Raw genomic sequence first — 18,523 nt, 5'->3', positions numbered from 1 at the left:
CAACCACCATTGTACTTTCTCTTTCTATGAATTTCAGTATTCTAGGTACTGCATATAAATGGAATCATACAGTATTTGTCCCATGACCACTTTATTTCACTTTGTGGAGTACCTTCAAATTTCATCCATATTGTGGCATTTTCCAGAATTTCCTTCCTTTTTAAGGTTGAGTAGTACTCCTTTGTGAGTATAGACCACATTGTGCTTATCTCTTCATCTACTGATGGACAGTTAGGTTACCTCCATCTTTGGCTCTTGTGACCAATGCTGCCATGAACATACATGCACAAATATCTGTTCGAGTCCCTTCTTCAGATTCTTTTGGGTATATCCCCATAAGTGTAATAACTGGTAACTTTATGTTAATATTTATGAGAAATCATTGTATCATTTTCCATAGTGGTTGCACTATTTTGTTTCCACTAGTTGTTTTATGTTTCAATTTCTCCATATTCTTTGTAATACTTGTTTTCTTTTTTTCAGTAATAGCTATCCTAATGAGTGTGAACTGATATCCCATTGTGGTTTTGATTTGTGTTTTCCTCATTTCCCTAATGATTCATCATGTTGAGTATCCTTTCATATCCTTATTAGCCCTCTGGATATATTATATATCCAGATATTATGTATAGCCCTCTGGACACATACATCTATATCTATATATATATACACATATATCTATATCTATACACATATCTATATCTATATATATATACACATATATATCTATATATATACACATATATATATTTATATATATTTTTTCTGGCTATTAATCATTCCTCACATATAAAATTTGAAGATAAATTCTCCTTTTGATAAGTTTATTTTTTACTTTGTTCATAATGTTTGCTGATTCACAAACCTCTTTTATTTAAATTTTGATGGACTCAATTTGTTTATTTTTTCTTTTGTTGCCTGTGCATTTGATGTCATAGCCAGGAAATCATTGTCAAACCCAATGTCATAAAGGTTCCCCTGCTATGTTTTCTTCTAAGAATTTTACAGTTTTAACACTTATGTTTATGATCTTGATCCATTTTGAGTTAATTTTTGTGTATAGTGTAAGATAAGGATCCAAGTTCATTATTTTGCATGTGGATATTCAGTTTTCCCAATACCTTTTATTGAAAAGACTGTCTTTTCTCCATTAAATTGTCTTCATGCCCATGTTGGAAATAATTTGGCCATATATATGAAGGTTTATTTCTGGGATCTCTATTTTATTCAATTGGTCTATATATGTAATTTTATGCCACTACTATGCTGTTTATATTATTGTAGCTTAGTAGTAAATTTGAAGTCAGGAAGTGTGAGATGTCCAACTTTGTTCTTTTTAAAGATTGTTTTAGCTTTTGGGGTTCCTTGAGATGCTATGTGACTTTTAGTTTGGATTTTTCTCTTTCTGCAAAAAACAGTAATTTGATAAAAAAAAATGTGCATTGAACCTGTAGATCGCTTTGGGTGATATTGACATTTCATTAATAATATTATGCCTTACAATCCATAAACACTACATGTCTCCCCATTTATTTGTGTTTTCTTCCATTTCTTTCAGCAGTGGTTTATAGTTTTCTGTGTAGAAGTCTTTTGTCTCTGTGGTTGTTTGTTTCTAAGTATTTTATTTTATTTTTTGATATTATTATGAATATGATTGTTTGCTTAATTTCCTTTTCAGGAGGTTTGTTGTTAGTGTAGAGAAATGAAACAGATTTTTAGATGTTGAATTTGCATCCTGCAATTTTGCTGAATTTGTTTATTAGTTCTAACCATGGAATCTTTAGTGTTTTCTACATATAACATCTGCAAACAGATATAATTCTACTCCTTCCTTTCCAGTTGGATGTCTAGATCTTATTTTAAAAAAATTACAAAAGATAAAATGAGGTTCAAAATATTACATGATTTGCCTGAGGCCACCCACTAACAGGAGCCAGAGTTTCCAGTGGCCCTAGACATGGCACATCTTGAACTGCACTACACTGCCCCCTACCCTCTCCATCCCTTGGTCATGTCATTATAGCAGCTGAGTCAAGAAGGCAGCCCTTTGTCAGCTGGCTTCTGGCTGTGGATGTGCTATGTCACCTCCTCTCTTCAACCTCAGGTAGCTGTGCATCTGACTCAAAATTTTCAAAAATTTTCAAGGTCTCTGAGAGTTATGACAAAAGCACCATGAAGATTTATTTGAGGGTTACAAATAAATTTTAGAGACCAGACAAATTCACAGATCTGTGAATAATGAGGCTCAACTGTTTATGTATCTGATTTGAAAATAAAAATGGGTGTTTAATTTTTAAAAATCCATTTAGCTAATAGCACCACACTGATACACTCATTTTTCAAAAACAAATACTCAGTAAACGTTTATATGAATCAGACTGCTCGCTAGGCTTTAGGGAGATAGAAATGAAGAAGTTACGGCTTCTGATCTCTGGCAGCTTACAACTTAATATGGGAGAAAAGTATATAAAGAATAATCACACAATGCTATGAGTGTACACTTCAGTTACAATAATTTCCATCAAAAAACCTTAAAACCCAACTCACGTGAATTTGAACAATAAAATAATGCATTGCTTCAGATCATTGAAAACATCCTGAGACTGCTTAATTTTAAAATATGGCATGTGCGCTCCTGGGTGGCTCAGTCGGTTAAACATCTGACTTTGGCTCAGGTCATGATCTCACATTTTGTGGGTTCAAGCCCCACAACAGGCTCTGTGCTGACATCTCAGAGCCTGGAGCCTGCTTCGGGTTCTGTGTCTCCCTCTCTCTGTACCTCCCCTGCTCACATTCTGTCTCTGTCTCTCAAAAGTAAATAAATAAATAAACATAAAAAAATAAAACACTGCCTGATCATCTTTCTGCCTCCTTTCTTGTTATCTGCTCACCTCTCCCTTCTGCTGTGTCTCAGCTCCAACCTCAGGATAATCTCCTTGGTGGTAGCAAAGTGTAGAAGCCTCGTATCTGCACACCAAAAGGTTCAAAGCAAGAATAAGAAAGATTTCTTCTCTCATCCTTTGAACTGAAACAGTCTTAATGCTGAAATATGACGACTTCGTCACAGCAATAACTGTGACCAGAGCACTGAGATCACTCTGAATGATATGCAAATCAGGATCCCTTCCAGGAGATGAAGATGGAATTGTTCGCATCTAGCACGATAGTATAGCATATTGTGTCAGGTTAGAATTATGCTAAGTGCAACCACCAAGTGCACACTAGTGTTACATTATAGGAACAGGTATGAAGTAATTAGGAATGATAGAGGAGTACAAATAATTGTGCTTTGAAAACTACATTTTTCATACAAAAATATTGAGGTGACAATAAGGATGTTACTGACAGGGTTAATGCTATCAAGCAGAAGAGAAGAAAGAAACTGCACAATGGAAGACATTTACCAATGGTCATTATTGAACATGTATTATTATAATATTATGTGAAAATAAAATAATAAGTCTCCATGCATTATCCAGGTCTGTCTGTAAAGGTAGCAGAAACACTGTAGAGATTGAAAATGTGCACATTAAGTATTTCATTCTATTCTGGCTTTGACGTGTTTCTTATTAAGTTCAGATATCATATTAAAAGTCATTCATTGTATGTCAGTGAAATGCAATGTGCATGTTAGGATGATCTATAAGAAAGGGTATGAGAATATGCCTAAAATGTTGTCAAATCTATCCCATTCAGCCATTCATCTTGTTACTTGGATGAAATAGAGGTAGATTAAAAGGTGATGAAAACTAATATATTTAAAGGAGTTGGTGTAAAAATTTCAACAGAAAGAATAGGGACAATATAAAGGCATAATCATGAAATATAATCAGATTCTAGTAGACTATTTCTGGACAGTAAGAACATTACAGACTATAATAAGCCTAATAGAACTTTTTATTTCATTCTTTCTAGTTCATTTTCTTTATTGAGTTCACAATCATATAAGCAACTAGTTTTGTCTTTTACTAACTGATGAATCCATTTGGCATTTTATACTACTATAATCTACCCCAAGATTAAAAGTTAGAATGTTGCTTTAAGACCAGCAAATTTTAACTAGCTGGCAATTTGTAGCGACAGTTTTAACACCAAAATAATGGGGAGAGTAGAAGATATTCATCTACCACTACTGTACATAAAGTAACAATATCTTGACATATTTCAGGATATTTTTTAAAGATTACCAAGAGGGAATGATTAAACACAAAAGTTAAAGAAAGCTTTTGTATGAAACATTGTTGAGATCAATAGTAAAGTTTCAAAATCCCAGTAAAAATGGAATTTGTTGTAATGTTCCAATTTGAATTTTTCAAATATTTTATTGGAAAAAATTTCAAACATAAAAGTTGAAAGACTTTTACACTAAACATTCATATAGCCATCGCCTAGAGTCAAGCATTAACATTTTACTTGACATGCTTTGTATGCATATCTATCCACTTATCTATATCTACTCCCAGCCATTATTTTATTATTTTTGAGGCATTTCAAAGTAAGTTTAGATTACACTGAAAATTTCAGCTTATGTGCCATTAATTAATTTTTACTCTTCGTTTAAGTTTACTTCTAGGTAAAATTTACATGCAAGGAAATGCATAAATATTAAGTGTACCATTTGGTAAGCTTTAACAAATGAATGCCCCTATGCAAAGCAAAACCCTATCAAGGTATAGAACATTGTCATTAACCCAAAACATTCTTTCATACTTCTTCCTTAAAATCAACAAAGGGTAGAGGTTCATGGGACAAAGTCCAGGAGAAAACGGACACAAGCTTCCAGGTGTCTTCTCCCAGTGAAGTGACATGGATGTGCTTAATTGTGTCAGCAATGATGTGACAATACCTGTGAAGTGTTGACAGGTAAGCTCACCAAAGCCTTGGTGCCTAGGAATTGTATTACAGAGCAATCATGAGGACATGAAATAGACATGAAAGCATGAAGCACCTGCATCACTGACCTCGGCTGTCCAGATTCCAGCCCTCCAGAGCAAACACATACGTTCACCAAATAGCACATTGTAAGAATAAATTATTTAATCAGATTGTACCACATGGCTCAAGGTGTCAGACAAACGAAGATGCTCTTTTCAAGCAGAATACTCCAAGCTCATTTCCCAGAAGCCAACCAAAGGCCAATCCTGAAAATAGGCATTTGTAATGAATGTACAGGATCTGGGCATCCAGGCCTATAAATTAATCCTTTCCCACACATTTTCCCATTGGGTTGCTTTGGTCTTTCTCAAAAATGAAAGGACTCATATAAAGTATGGTGTTTTTCTGGATGTCATATACTATTTCTTTTTTTGTCTGTCCTAATGCCAGTACTATTTTGATTTCCAAAGCTTTATAGTAAGCTTTGAAATCAATTATTATAAATCATTCAACTATGTTTTTTTTTTCCAAAATTGCTTTGAGTATTATAGGACTTTGAATTTACATATAAATTTGAAATTCACTTTGTAAATTTCTCCACATAGTCATTTTTAATGGTTTCTCTCTGCTTTGATTTCCTAACTTTTCATTCATTCCAAACATATTTTCTTTTATATTATTTAGCATAGTTCCTCTAAAATTTGTATGCTAATTCCAACATCTGGGTTATTTTGTATGCTAATTCCAACATCTGGGTTATCTTAGTGTCCATCTCTGCTGATTATCTTTTCTCTAAAGAATGAACACATATTATTTTTTCCTCATATTGTGAAGTAATTTAGGGTGCACATTGGAGATTGTAAATGTAATGTTTTAGAGATTATGGATTTCATAGTCTTCTGAAGTTTCCTCCCCCATTTAGTCTGCAATTTACTTAGTTGAAATCACACTGCAAAATCTGCCTTTGAATGGTAGCTTAGTTCTTGGCTGAGTTACTTCATTCTTAGAGAAATGTTTGAAGTCTATCACATAAAGTTCTTCTTCTAGAAACCTGGACATAGTTTATAACTTCAATTTGGGCATCTTCTTTTCTTGCATTTTCTTATGCAATATGTGCTCCCACTAACTGGGAACTATGACTGTCTCAAACTCTTCCCTCTGGTCTGTCTTTCAAATTTGGAAGACTATGCATTTTCTTTCTTTTTTTAATGTTTATTTACTTATTTCGAGAAAAAGAGAGAGAGAGAGAGAGAGAAAGAGAGATCCCAACCAGGCTCCATGCTGTCAGTTCAGAGCCCCACGCAGGTCTTAATCTCTCAAACCAACTAAGCCACCCAGACACCCCAATTTATCCATTTTCTTTTGAAGTTTTGTCTTCCATTCATGCAACAGTCTTGAACTGTCTTGAGTCTAATAGGCAAAGTAAATGAGAGACTTTATTCACGTTTCATTCTTTCAAGTGTATAAACTACCTTCCAGAATCTGTCCATTTGGGATCTTTGGATAGTTTTTTTTTTTATTTTCTCTTTTACATTTGATCCAGAGTTTATATTTTCATCTGTAATGGGTCATTTAGAGAGGAGCTAAGTTGGCCATTACCAGAAACAAAATCTCTTTTGTAATTTAGGATCATAGATGATTAATAATCTGTTTAAAAGCCTAAATTATTTTTTAGAAATAATTTCTGTAGATGTCTTAGAAGTGACATTGCATAATCTGTAATACTTAGATTTGAAATATATTCCAGGAAACCTTATTAAAAAATACTTCAATCATTCTTACATTCATTTGATGTCTAATCCCACCGAAATTCCCACTAAAATGGAAGTAAATGATTAAATTATGTAATCATTCATAAATGTAATTTTTTATTTACAATTAACCTAAAACATTTATGCATGTAAATGTGGCGATAGTCCATCCTTTGCCTTACTCATTAGCTAATCGAAGATTTTACCAACGGCTGGATATTAGACATGATGTAAGTAAAGAACAAATGTAATGAAAAAGTAAAAGTTGGATTAAGTAAAAGCCTACAGACCAACAGGGAAGAATTCCAGCCTTCTTACCACTGTTAGCTATCAGAATGCTAGAAGTCAGTTAGGTTAACACAGAAGATCATATTTAAATCAGACCCATACAAATCAAAGATCTTACCTAATATCAAGATTTACTATTAATTTGAATGATACAAGCAATAAAATAGTTTAGACATTAAAAATCTTGGCAATAAAAATATCAGAAGTAACACTCCAAGTTCCTTTCCATTTGGTCCATTAATCCCAGGTGCAGAATAAATAAGACCACTAAATGAGATTCCACATAGAGGCTCATCCACATAGAGGTAACATTATAGTTATCAGAGATCTCCATATTTTGCCTCAAATACGTTATCCGCGTGCCATCATACAGAGAGCAATGTGTCATAGACCCTTGGTTATTATTTACTCTAGATATTATTTACCTAGAAACATACTACCAAAGATATTTGGTATGATAATATTTCATAGTTAAGGTTTCTTACTCCTAGCAAATATCATTAGTCTGTTTACTCACAGTTAAGATTGATCAGGATATAGACCAGGTCATTTCCCTCTTTTCTTTCATCCTTTTGTAAAGTATGTCAAAAGACTGCAGGACTGCTGCTTTTATAATGTTTTCTCAATAGGTTGTCAAGAAGTCACATTTTCCATAGGGGAGCTACAAGTTCACAAACCCAACCTATGGCCATGACCTTTTAATCAGATAGAAAGAGATTTATCTTAAATATAAACGGAGGTTTCCAGATCATAAGATATTTAAGAAATGTCTCTACTGAAAGAGAGCAAGACCAAAACAATCAAAAATAAAAACTAAACTGAATATAAACAGAGGTAATCAAGGGGGTCAGAAAAAAAAGCTTAGAATAATAACCAGAGATAAATGGACATGTTTCACCTGAGAAAAAATGCCAGAATGTAATAATAATTTAAAAAATACTCAGAAAATAAGAAACATTTATTAAAAGTAAAAACATTATTATTGTAATTAAAAGAAATCAATAGAAAACTTAGAAGATGAGGTGCCTGGGTGGTTCAGTTGGTTGTATCCAACGTCACCTCGGGTCATGATCTTACACTTTGTGAGTTCAAGTCCCGTGTAAGGCTCTGTGCTGACAGCTCAGAGCCTGGAGCCTGCTTTGGATTCTCTGTCTCCTTCTCTATCTGCTCCTCCCCACTTGTGCTCTGTTTGTCTGTCTCTCAAAAATAAATAAACCCTATTTAAAAATTTAAAAAATAAAATGAAAAAAGAAAAATTAGAAGATAAGGTTTAGAAAATTATTCAAAAGGAAGAACAAAAAAATTGGGAAATATTACATCCATTTTCCACAAGCAACCCTGAAATTAAGAACGTAAGAAAAAGAAAGGTGATAATCAAATAATGAAATTACTTTAATTAGACATTAAATAAATTCTCCCTCTATATTATAAATCACCTGGACAATAACAAAAATGAATGAAAAGAATGAATTACTAATGAATAAAAACTTTATATTAAGAAGTTACATAACTAAAAGATGTAATAATCTACACAAAGAAGGCATTAATGGGAGCACCTGGCAGGCTCAGTTGGTGGAGGATGCAATTCTTGTTCTTTGGGTCATGAGTTCAAGCCCTACATTGTGCCTGGAATTTACTTAAAAATATAACAAAGCAATATCAAATCTTTCTGTTAAATACCATGTTTATATAAAAACTCTCTAGATACATCCACGTCATCCAAATGGGACGATTTCATTCTTTTTTGTGGCTGAGTAATATTCCATTCTGTGTGTGTGTGTGTGTGTGTGGGTGTTTGTGTGTGTGTGTGTGTCTGTGTGTCTGTGGGTGTGCCATTTCTTTACCCATTCATCTATCAGTGGGCACCTTGACTGCTTCCATAATTTGGTTATGCTACAGTTAACATAGGGAGACATGTATCTTTTTGAATTAGTGTTTTCAGATTTCTTTTGGTTAATGCCAAGTGGTGGAATTATTGGATCATACAGTAGTTCCATTTTTAATTGTTTGAAGAACTTCCATACTGTTTTCCACAGTGACTACAGCAGTTTGCATTCCCACAAAAGATGCACAAAGGATCATTTTTCTGCACAGTCTCACCAACACCTGTTATTTCTTGTGTTTTGCATTTTAGCCATTCTGATAGGTGTGAGGTGATATCTCATTGTGGTTTTGATTTGCATTTCTTGATGATTAGTGTGGTTGAGCATCTTTTCATGTGTCTGTTGGACATCTGTATGTCTTCTTTGCAGAAATGTCTGTTCATATCTTCTGCTCATTTTAAAAATTGGATTATTTGGGCATTTTTGGTGTTGAGTTCTATAAATTCTTTATGTATTTTCTTTATATATTTTTGATACTAACTCCTTATCAGATATGTCATTTGAAAACATTTTCTCCCAATCAGTAGGTTGTCTTTTTGTTTTGTTGATTGTTTCCTTTGCTGTGCAGAAGTTTTTTAATTTGATGTAGTCCCAATGGCTGTTGTTTTTGTTTTTATTGTTTTCCCTGTTTTTGTTCCCTTTGCCCTAGGAGACATATCTAAAAAAATGTGCTAGAGCTAACGTCAAAGAAATTATAGCCTGTGTTCTCATCTAGGACTTTTGTGGTTTTAAGCATCACATTTAGCTCTTTAATACATAGCCTTAATATTAAAATGCCCATTTTCTCATAATATTGACTAAACCAAATTGAAATAAAATTAGACAATCACAGTATTAGAAATTGGAAAGAATGTGCATGTGTGTGTGTGTATGTGTGTGTGTGTGTGTGTGTGTGTGTGTCTTCCATCTCCATCTTGACTCATAGAGATGTGATTTAATTGTTCCCTCAAGTACAGGACTTTCTTTGTCACATTTTCTTTATCCACAGTTATCACACCACCCTATAGGTACATATTTATGTCTATACCCTCCATAAGTTGTAAGCCCTTGGAAGGGTATATTGTTAATTATATACCCTTGTATATAATTATGTTTGTATCTGCCATGTGTACAAGATTATCTTTACTACAATGGGCCTGGATAAACAAAGAATGTGTAAATAAATGAATATAATGTTTTCTAATTAGGTTTGGCTCTAACTTATGTTTTTCAAAACAAAAATGGCATTATATTTGGAAGTTTAAAATATTATCTACAATAAAATATATATAATTAACTTTCCCTTCTGAACAGTGGAGTGAATTTATTTTTTTTTTGGAGTGAATTTATACAAGTATAAATACTTATAAAAGTAACAATAACGTGGGTAATTAAAATATCCAAAATCTTCTGTACAACTGACCATAAAATTATAAAAAAATTAAAATTTCTCTTTTTCTTTTAAAAAGATTGCAAAGTGATCTTTCCTCTTCCCTCCCTAACAGAAAGAGAAAGAGATGATAGATTAAGATAGAGTGATGATGACGATAGATAGATAATAAATAGATAGAAAAAAGAGCAAATTTAGGAAAGTTTGAAAGCACATTGCTTCTAATTTGTGTTCCATAGCTCCACTTGTTGCAACAGATCCACATTCTGATCTCATTCTTTCATTTTCACTGAGAAAATGAATTGATAGAGTGGAGACAGCCAATGAGCTGTTCAGGAAGACATATTATTAATTTTCTTAAATGAAGCTGCTAAAGCTAATAAGATCAATCATTTTATATAAAGTAACTTTACACTTTCTCTAAGTCATTAAAATTGTATCAAGAAAGAAAAATGGAATGGGATAAATTAATAGAACAAATACTGTTTGGGAGAAAGTGCTATAAAATGAATTTTATCTGATCTACATATGTAAGACTGGTACAAATCGGGTTCTCTGCTAGCAGATGCGGAGATGGAGTGTGATGTGCAAAAATTTTTTATAGAAACCAAATCTCGGGAAAGGAAGCAGGGCAAATTACTGAAAAAAATAGGCATATAATAAAATCATTCAAAAGCAAAATGAAGAAAATAATTTAAATTATGAATTATAATAAAAATAAAATTTGACTTATTTCGTTAATTCCATGTTATGCTCTTTCTGAAAGCTTATAGCTTTGAAATGAAACATCAAAATGTTTTTGTGAAAACCTAACTTAGCTTAGTGTTAAGTATTAGCTAATTAATATACATTAATTAGTATTCACTCCAAAGAAATGCACTGTTTATAGCTTACACTAACCATTTACTAACATAATTTTAGTCATTATGATTAATAGCATGTAATTTAGTTCAGAGGATTAATAAATTATAAATCTATTTAAGTAGGCATTCCTTAATACATGTATCAAAAGTTAAATAGTTTTACTTTATATATGAAAATAATAAGTGGAATTGAATTCTCTCTATATATGTGTATATATATAATTAGAATAGCAACAATTAAAAAAAAACTCTGAAAAACATTGTAACATAATTAAACTTTTCAGTGTAAAAATAGAAGCTCAAACTTTTCAATTATGTTCGCAAATAATTTACTTCCTACACTGTGTCAGTGTTTTTACTTTAGGACCCGAGGGCTGTGACTAATTCTTGTTAATACATAAGAAGTGGCACACAAGAGACACCTTTAAACTCATTTTTGCATAAGTTATACTTTAGTTGGCTTGATTCCTTACACTTTGTTTTTCTCTTCCTGAAATCATGTCTTCCTTTGCTCTTGGGTTATTTCCAACTGTGTGCTGCAGCTGTTGGTTCAATTCACGACAAACAATTGATTACACAGATCATAGAACAAGTTAATCAGTCTGGGACTTTGGTAATGAAAAATAAAGCTTCAGCAAGTTAATATATCAGTCTTAAGTAGAGAAGATATCTAAAACTAATTAAACACTGGTCCCCGTGACAGTGATTTAAGCTCTACTCCTGAAACCTTTATATTCCTTAGAACCACAGCTTTCCTGATGGTAGTGTCAAATTACAATTTCATCTTTTGAATCGCTATAATTGATCAGTATGAGACAACTACCTTATAAGAACAAGGTTGAAATTTAAGTTTATAGAAAGTGCTGAAGATCATATAAGGATCCACATTACCTGACTCAATACTTTCCTCTGTCCTAAGATAGCTAATTTCTAATAAATAATTTCCTTGAGATGACAAGTTCCAAGAAACATTCAACTCAGTTGTAGGGAATGTTTGGGACCAGTTCTCTCTGTCATTATTATGAGGAAAAATTTTCTTAGAGAGCTCAAGTACATTTAGACTTCTGTAATACATAACTCTCAGGAGAACTAGAGAGATAAATATTTAATTTTTCTTACAGTAGAGACAAACAAGAAAAAAAGAACATGGAAATTTGAGTTGAGTTAACTGGATTTGTGTCTGCTATGGGCAAAATTATTTCTACAACAAATTATTTGTTTTTAAGACACCTACACTTAAGTAATCTATACATACAAGAAACCCAAAGTTAAAAATTCAGTTCAAACTAAACTTTGAAGTCAAGCTATGGAAAGTCTTTCAATATATTATTTCTACTCTGATTTGGTTATTTTGATTTTCCCTCATAGATTTGATATTCTAATCTTCCTACAGAGAAAGCCAAATATTGGTCACTTTATAGTGTTTAAAATACATGGAGATAGTGAATATCTCAGAATAAATTTTAAATAATGAAAAATGGAATCTGATAAATCCCTTTATGAGTCAAAATATTTAACTCTGGTTATTCAACTGTGGTTAGAGTCAAGAAAATATGCTAACATGGCTGAAGTTTATGAACATTAGATGGGGATTATGTTCCTATGTTAGGGTTTATGAGTAATAATTCCCCATACTCCTCTGTCTCCTTTAAGTCCAGAATCAATTGGGAAATCAAACAGTGGGATCAAAGAGAAGGATATCAAAGTATTTGTATTAATACCAATAAATACTGGATTGGGAATTATAGATTAGATATAGGTCATAGTCAAATATTCTTGTAATCTCCATAAATAAATAATTGAATTTTACACAGCCCAACCCAAAGAGATTTTATATCTAAAGACATGATACACTCAATTTAGAATTATTATCATGCATTCTTATCTTCTATTACTTGGAACAGAGAGGAAAATGGACTTCCAGACTTACCTTTAGAAGGGGCCAGAATATGGGGTGCAAATCTTATAGAAGCAATAACAGAGCAGATCCACCGGTTTTTCAGATGGAAGGACACAGAGAACAAAACAGAGAAAGAGCAAGAGAGAAGGAAAGATTTTCTAAATCTTAAGTGGAAAACATTTTTTTTCTTTGTGGCAGAGTAAGACAATGTACAGAATCATTCTTTCTATTACAGGCTTTGGGCCAGAAGACTAACCAAACTACATCAAAGAAAATAAAATTAGATAAGGCCAAGTTTCGACTGGCTAACACCAACAAACTTGACTGTCAAGAATTGTGTGAGTCACAGGCGACAGGATTCTGTACAGTAACTAATAAACTTCAATAGTGTTTGTGAAGAGAGGACTGCTTTCTTTGTAAACTCAAAGGATACCAGTCAGGGTGTTAAGCAAATTCTTTCACTCTAACCAGCAAGGCCAAATATTATTGTCCCCTTGAAATAAAAGTCGTATACCACTTTTAGTAATATGTTGAAAACAAGAACACGTTTGAAGTTAGGAAGTTGTAGTGACGGTGAAACCAGAAATGAAAATAGTATTCCCTAATAATCCCATTTTTAATGGGATTTTCCTGGGAGTTTTCCAGATAATTAAATTACCAACTTTCTCAGAACTTCTAGGTTTCTAGGAATTACACTTAGCTTACTGAAACTACAAATCTTAGAAATGTGAACTTTAGAACAGTGAAAATAATTTAAAAATGGAAGAAAAAAGTATAGAGTTTTCTCCCCCTTGGAAATCCTTTGGGTATTAATGAAAGAATAGTTATTAGAACAAGAACCAGGATCAATCATGTCACATTCATCTAGTGACTGTCAATCTGCATTAAGGATGTCTCCAATATAGTTTGTTATCTTGAATGTTGACTCAGCATTTATATGTAGTCCTGATCCCAAATCAATTTTGTTAAAGCAGAATTGATTTTGGATTTGCCTTTATATAAAAGAAACATGAGATTAGTTTCAGTGAATAATCCTGCTTTTCCACATGTCATTCTGAGCTGAAGGCAGGTCTCTTATTTAAACCATGCCAAATCTTAAACTAGTCAATGTTTAATTTTTAAGGGTTTACTTTAACCAAAGTTGAAAATGAGTTTTTATTCTTTTCTCTTTTTAAAGGTATGTTTGTCTGGTTACATAATACCTAACAGCAAAAATTAGCTATGAAATTTCTCAGGCAAAGATTTAATTTATTTCAGCTTTCTTTTTTTCAACCTCTAATTCTCCATTCAGGATTATGCCTGAAGACATTCAGATTTACACTGTGCATTCAGTCCTACCATTCTTTAATATCCAAGTAACACAATGTACAAAGTTAAAATGATACATTGGAAGAAATGAAACATATGTAACAGAGACAATTAATAAAGCAGCAAAAAAGAATGAAAACATTAACTGAAAATTAGAAAAAGGGACTAAACAGAAAATTCACTAGAGAAATAGTAACTATAGCTAAAGTGTTGATCTCTTATTACGGGACAGAAGCTGTGCTAATCACTTAATCTGAATTGTCTCATGTAATCCTCAAATAAATTATTAGTAGTATTAGTAATAATACACGATACATTATTGATATCATCATCATTGTAAATCATAATAGAATAAATAATATGAATGTAAATAGGTAATAAATTTGGATCCTTATGAGGATCCAAATTTATTTATTTATTTTTTGAGGATCCAAATTTGAAACAGAAATATTTTAAAATAAGGTTTTATTTGCTGCCCACAACCAATTGACAAAATGCAAAAGTAATCAAACCTCATTTAGAGATAAATTTCACATAAGAGGAAAATATCCCTTCATAGTTATTGTTTCTGGAAATATGCAAATTTTTTGAAGTCTAATTTGAATAAGTTGTAAAAGATGGACAGAGAGTGTGTATATAACACTCATAAAATATTGCCAAAGCAAGGGACTATATTTGGAGGCAAAACATAGTATCCATGAAAAGCTGAGATATTTACATATTTTTAACATGAAAAATATGAAACTTGAGATATCCTCTACTTAGTAGAATCTTCCCTGAGCTTACCAGGAATGTCATTATCTATACTGAGAATATTTTATTGATTAAAAACATCATGATCTACAGAGAAGAGTCAATTACCCATAAAATGAAAGTTTGAGGAATATTGCTGCCAATTTTATAAAGAAATAATTAGACCATGTAATAGACTAATAAAATATATAGGGGCCTCTAATAAAAATTAGACCTCATTTGAAAAAAAGCACTTTTCAGAAGAATAGCTGTGACATAGTTTTAAAGATCTCTATGGCTAAGAAAATTCTTCAAGAACTTTACTATGTGCTAAGAATGATTATTTTTCTTAAATTTTTGATCAGAAATTAAATAAAACAATTATTATAAGTTATTTTCACTAAACAGAGATTTTTAAAAAGAATTCAAGTTTTAAAAAATGATTTGTAGGAATATTATATAAGTACACTAGAACAATAAACAATCATTGACAACTAAAATTAATACGTTAAAATGTAATTTAATTATGTTTAATGCTTTCTTACCTACTGTCAGAAGTATCCTGGATTGGATGATTAGCTATGGCTATAGCTGTCATTTTACCCAATAATGGTGACATGCTCCTGTTAGTCTGGGGTAAATGAGACAGCAGTGCCGACGTATGCAATGTGTCATGAGGAGTACACAATGAACTTTTGTAAAATAATACAAATAACCATCATAGTTCTTTTAGAAGTGTGTTTAAAAACATATTCACATGTAAAGTAGTTACTGGATAACACTCTGTAAAACTCTTATTTTTGCTTTGAACCAACTTATTCTGTGAGAACTACTAATATCCATTGGTCAATAGAAAACACTAATTATCCATGCTTATAAATTACAATAGATTATCCTAGAAATAGATTGAGGCCAGGTATGTTATATAAAAATAATAACTTGTACCTATAGGACATTTTGCAGTTTACACAATTTACTTACACATTCTTTGATTTGACTCTCACAATTAGGAGGCAGAATATGTTTGATTCATCTTCCTTTAGAAAAAGGGAAATTGACATGGAGTTTAAAAGACTTAGTCAAGCTGGATTTTAGCTTAGGCCTTTTTCCAAATTCATTGGTTATGTCTTCACAACACAATAATTTCTCATTGTTCCCTCAACAGTTAAATAGAGGAAGTTTTCAGAATTTCTAACACATAAGTTATAGTCTTTGAATTTGTGATTGATGGTTTGATCATGCAGGCAGTAATTTCCCATTAGAACATGGCTGGGTAACAACTGCAATTAAGATTCTTTTTCTAGTCTCTTGAGATCCCCTAGGTGTCTCATTTCGTTAGTATATTTACAACTACCTAAAACAGTTACAACAATGGAATTTTGAGAGTGATGTGTCACTGGGATCGACATAAAAATATGTTTTCAAAGCTTGACATTTATAACATAATTTCTTTGATGACATTGGCATTATATTTAGAAATAAATTAATGAATGGCACAATTCTTGTTATCAAGACCAATTATTATTTTAGAATGCACTGTCCTTCATTTACCCTTTCTCCATAATTAGTAGGGAAACTTGAATTACACCTGCAAGGCCAGCCCAGCCACGGTCTGCAGGACCAATCTGATCATCTGCAGAAGAGATTTAGCAATTTTTCAACAATCTGGAACTTGATTTTAAAATATTATTTCTAGTATCATAATGCCTTGCTTATGATTTGCCTTGAATTTAATAATGGAGATCTCATTATGTGGTTTTCACTTCATTTGCCTGATCTGGATCTAGAGTGGCTTCTGGGGCGCCTGTGTGGCTCAGTCAGTTGAGTATCTGACTCTTGATTTTGGCTCAGGTCATGATCTCACAGTTCGTGGGTTAGAGCCCGGATCGGGCTCCATGTTGAGTGTGGTGCCTGCATGATATTCTCTCTCTCTCTCTCTCTCTCTCTCCCTCCACTGCTTGTACATATGCTCTCTCTCTCTCTCAAAATAAATAAATAAACATTAAGAAAAATTTGCTGTTTCTGTTGGCTTTTCTCCTTTGTAATCTAAGTTTTCAGAATTCCCTTGATTATTCAAGTTACCCTACGAGTGGGTTATATGAAGTTATGTGAAGTTCTATCTTTATTCATATATAGGAATAGAACTGATATGTGCTGGTGTGAAGTATGTGCAATGTAAATCATTTAAATGATGTAGATAATGGCATCAGTCTACATTTCAGTGATGAGAGCAGTAAAATTGTTCATCATCTGACTTGCTGTCTTACATGGCAGGCATTGTTCTACGTGCTTCACACAGAGCAGATAGTTTAGTATTCACAGTAACCTGACAGAGATAAGTGCTATTATTCTGAACTTACAGAAAAGAAAATGGAGGTTAAGTATACTAGCAATGTTACATTTCTAATAAGTTGCAGGGCTGTGATTTGGAGCCAAGCAGTCTGATTCAGAGTCAATGAATCTCTTAATCCCTATTCCATATAAATTATAACTTGAAAGCAGCTATTTCTTTTCTCTGTAAAATTTTTCCTCTCAGTAAGGATTGACATTAGCACCCAGTACCGTGGAGTCTAGTTGTGCCTACCATGTTCTATAGGTCACCTTTCCTAGGTGATCTTCCTTCAATCAGATTATTAATTCGTTCTTTAATCTATTAATTTGTATCTTTCCCTAACTGAAACTTACAATTAATCAGATCTACAATCTTTTAAAAAATACTGCTAAGTTTACATTTATTATATGACATTAAAAGTGTCACACTCCCTCTATCATGACAACCTAAATTAAACATAATGAAACCATGTGATAAACAAATTAGAAACTAATTCTTGTATTCATTCCAATTCAGGTTTAAGTATAAATTATGACTCTTTCACCTTTATTTCTGTGTTTAGACAACGCTGTTTTATAAATTTATGGGTATATTCTATCCTATTACACATGGAATAACTTTTCTACCATCTTTTCTTTTTTTCTGGCTTCTATCATGACTACCTTGAATGATGATTTATGAACATTGAAGAAATCTACACCATGCATATAGAAGTCATGTTCTCTCCATAGCATATCACTGCAATCTATAATTATTCATTATGACACTTTCATTATCCAAAATGATGTCTGTGGAGAATGTTGTGCTATGGATACTCAACATCTCCAGTCAAGTTTGAAGGTCAGTATCCTTTGTTTTTGATAGAACAGTTTATAATAAGTATTAGAAAGTTTACTAAACATAATTTTCTCTTTTTTGATAACTAAGAATCAATAATAGTAGTGTCTTATATTATCCATGATGCTATGTTGTGATATCTTCAGAGACATTGAATAGCTCTGTGGTCAGCTTTTCATTTCATTCAAAGCCTCTGGTAATTTGATCTCCTTTAACAGAGATTTCTCCTTGGGACTCATTGAGATGTCTTCTGCCTTGCTCAGCATTGTGGTTTAGTCTCTCCAGTTCAAGAACCCCAACTGCCTTAATAGGATTCATCTTTCATTTTTTTCTTCTTTATTGTATTCTCTTTTCTTTTCACTAATTTATATGTCCTTCTCTACCA

At 32.4% G+C, this 18,523-nt stretch overlaps 1 long non-coding RNA gene across 1 annotated transcript in view; it reads left to right on the top strand.

The window, feature by feature from the left end:
- LOC144224609 (uncharacterized) overlaps positions 1 to 18,132 on the top strand; it is a 44,041-nt gene extending 25,909 nt beyond the window's left edge. Inside the window, exons 3-4 of the long non-coding RNA XR_013333089.1 lie at positions 4,733 to 4,863; positions 17,992 to 18,132. This is a non-coding gene — a long non-coding RNA (uncharacterized LOC144224609). The remainder of the gene's footprint in view (positions 1 to 4,732; positions 4,864 to 17,991) is intronic.
- The last annotated feature ends 391 nt before the right edge of the window (positions 18,133 to 18,523 follow it).

The sequence above is a fragment of the Crocuta crocuta genome, unplaced genomic scaffold (assembly GCF_008692635.1).
Source record: "Crocuta crocuta isolate KB4526 unplaced genomic scaffold, BGI_CrCroc_1.0 scaffold192, whole genome shotgun sequence".
Classification (NCBI taxonomy): Eukaryota; Metazoa; Chordata; class Mammalia; order Carnivora; family Hyaenidae; genus Crocuta; species Crocuta crocuta.
This window is presented reverse-complemented; position numbering and strand designations above follow the sequence as displayed.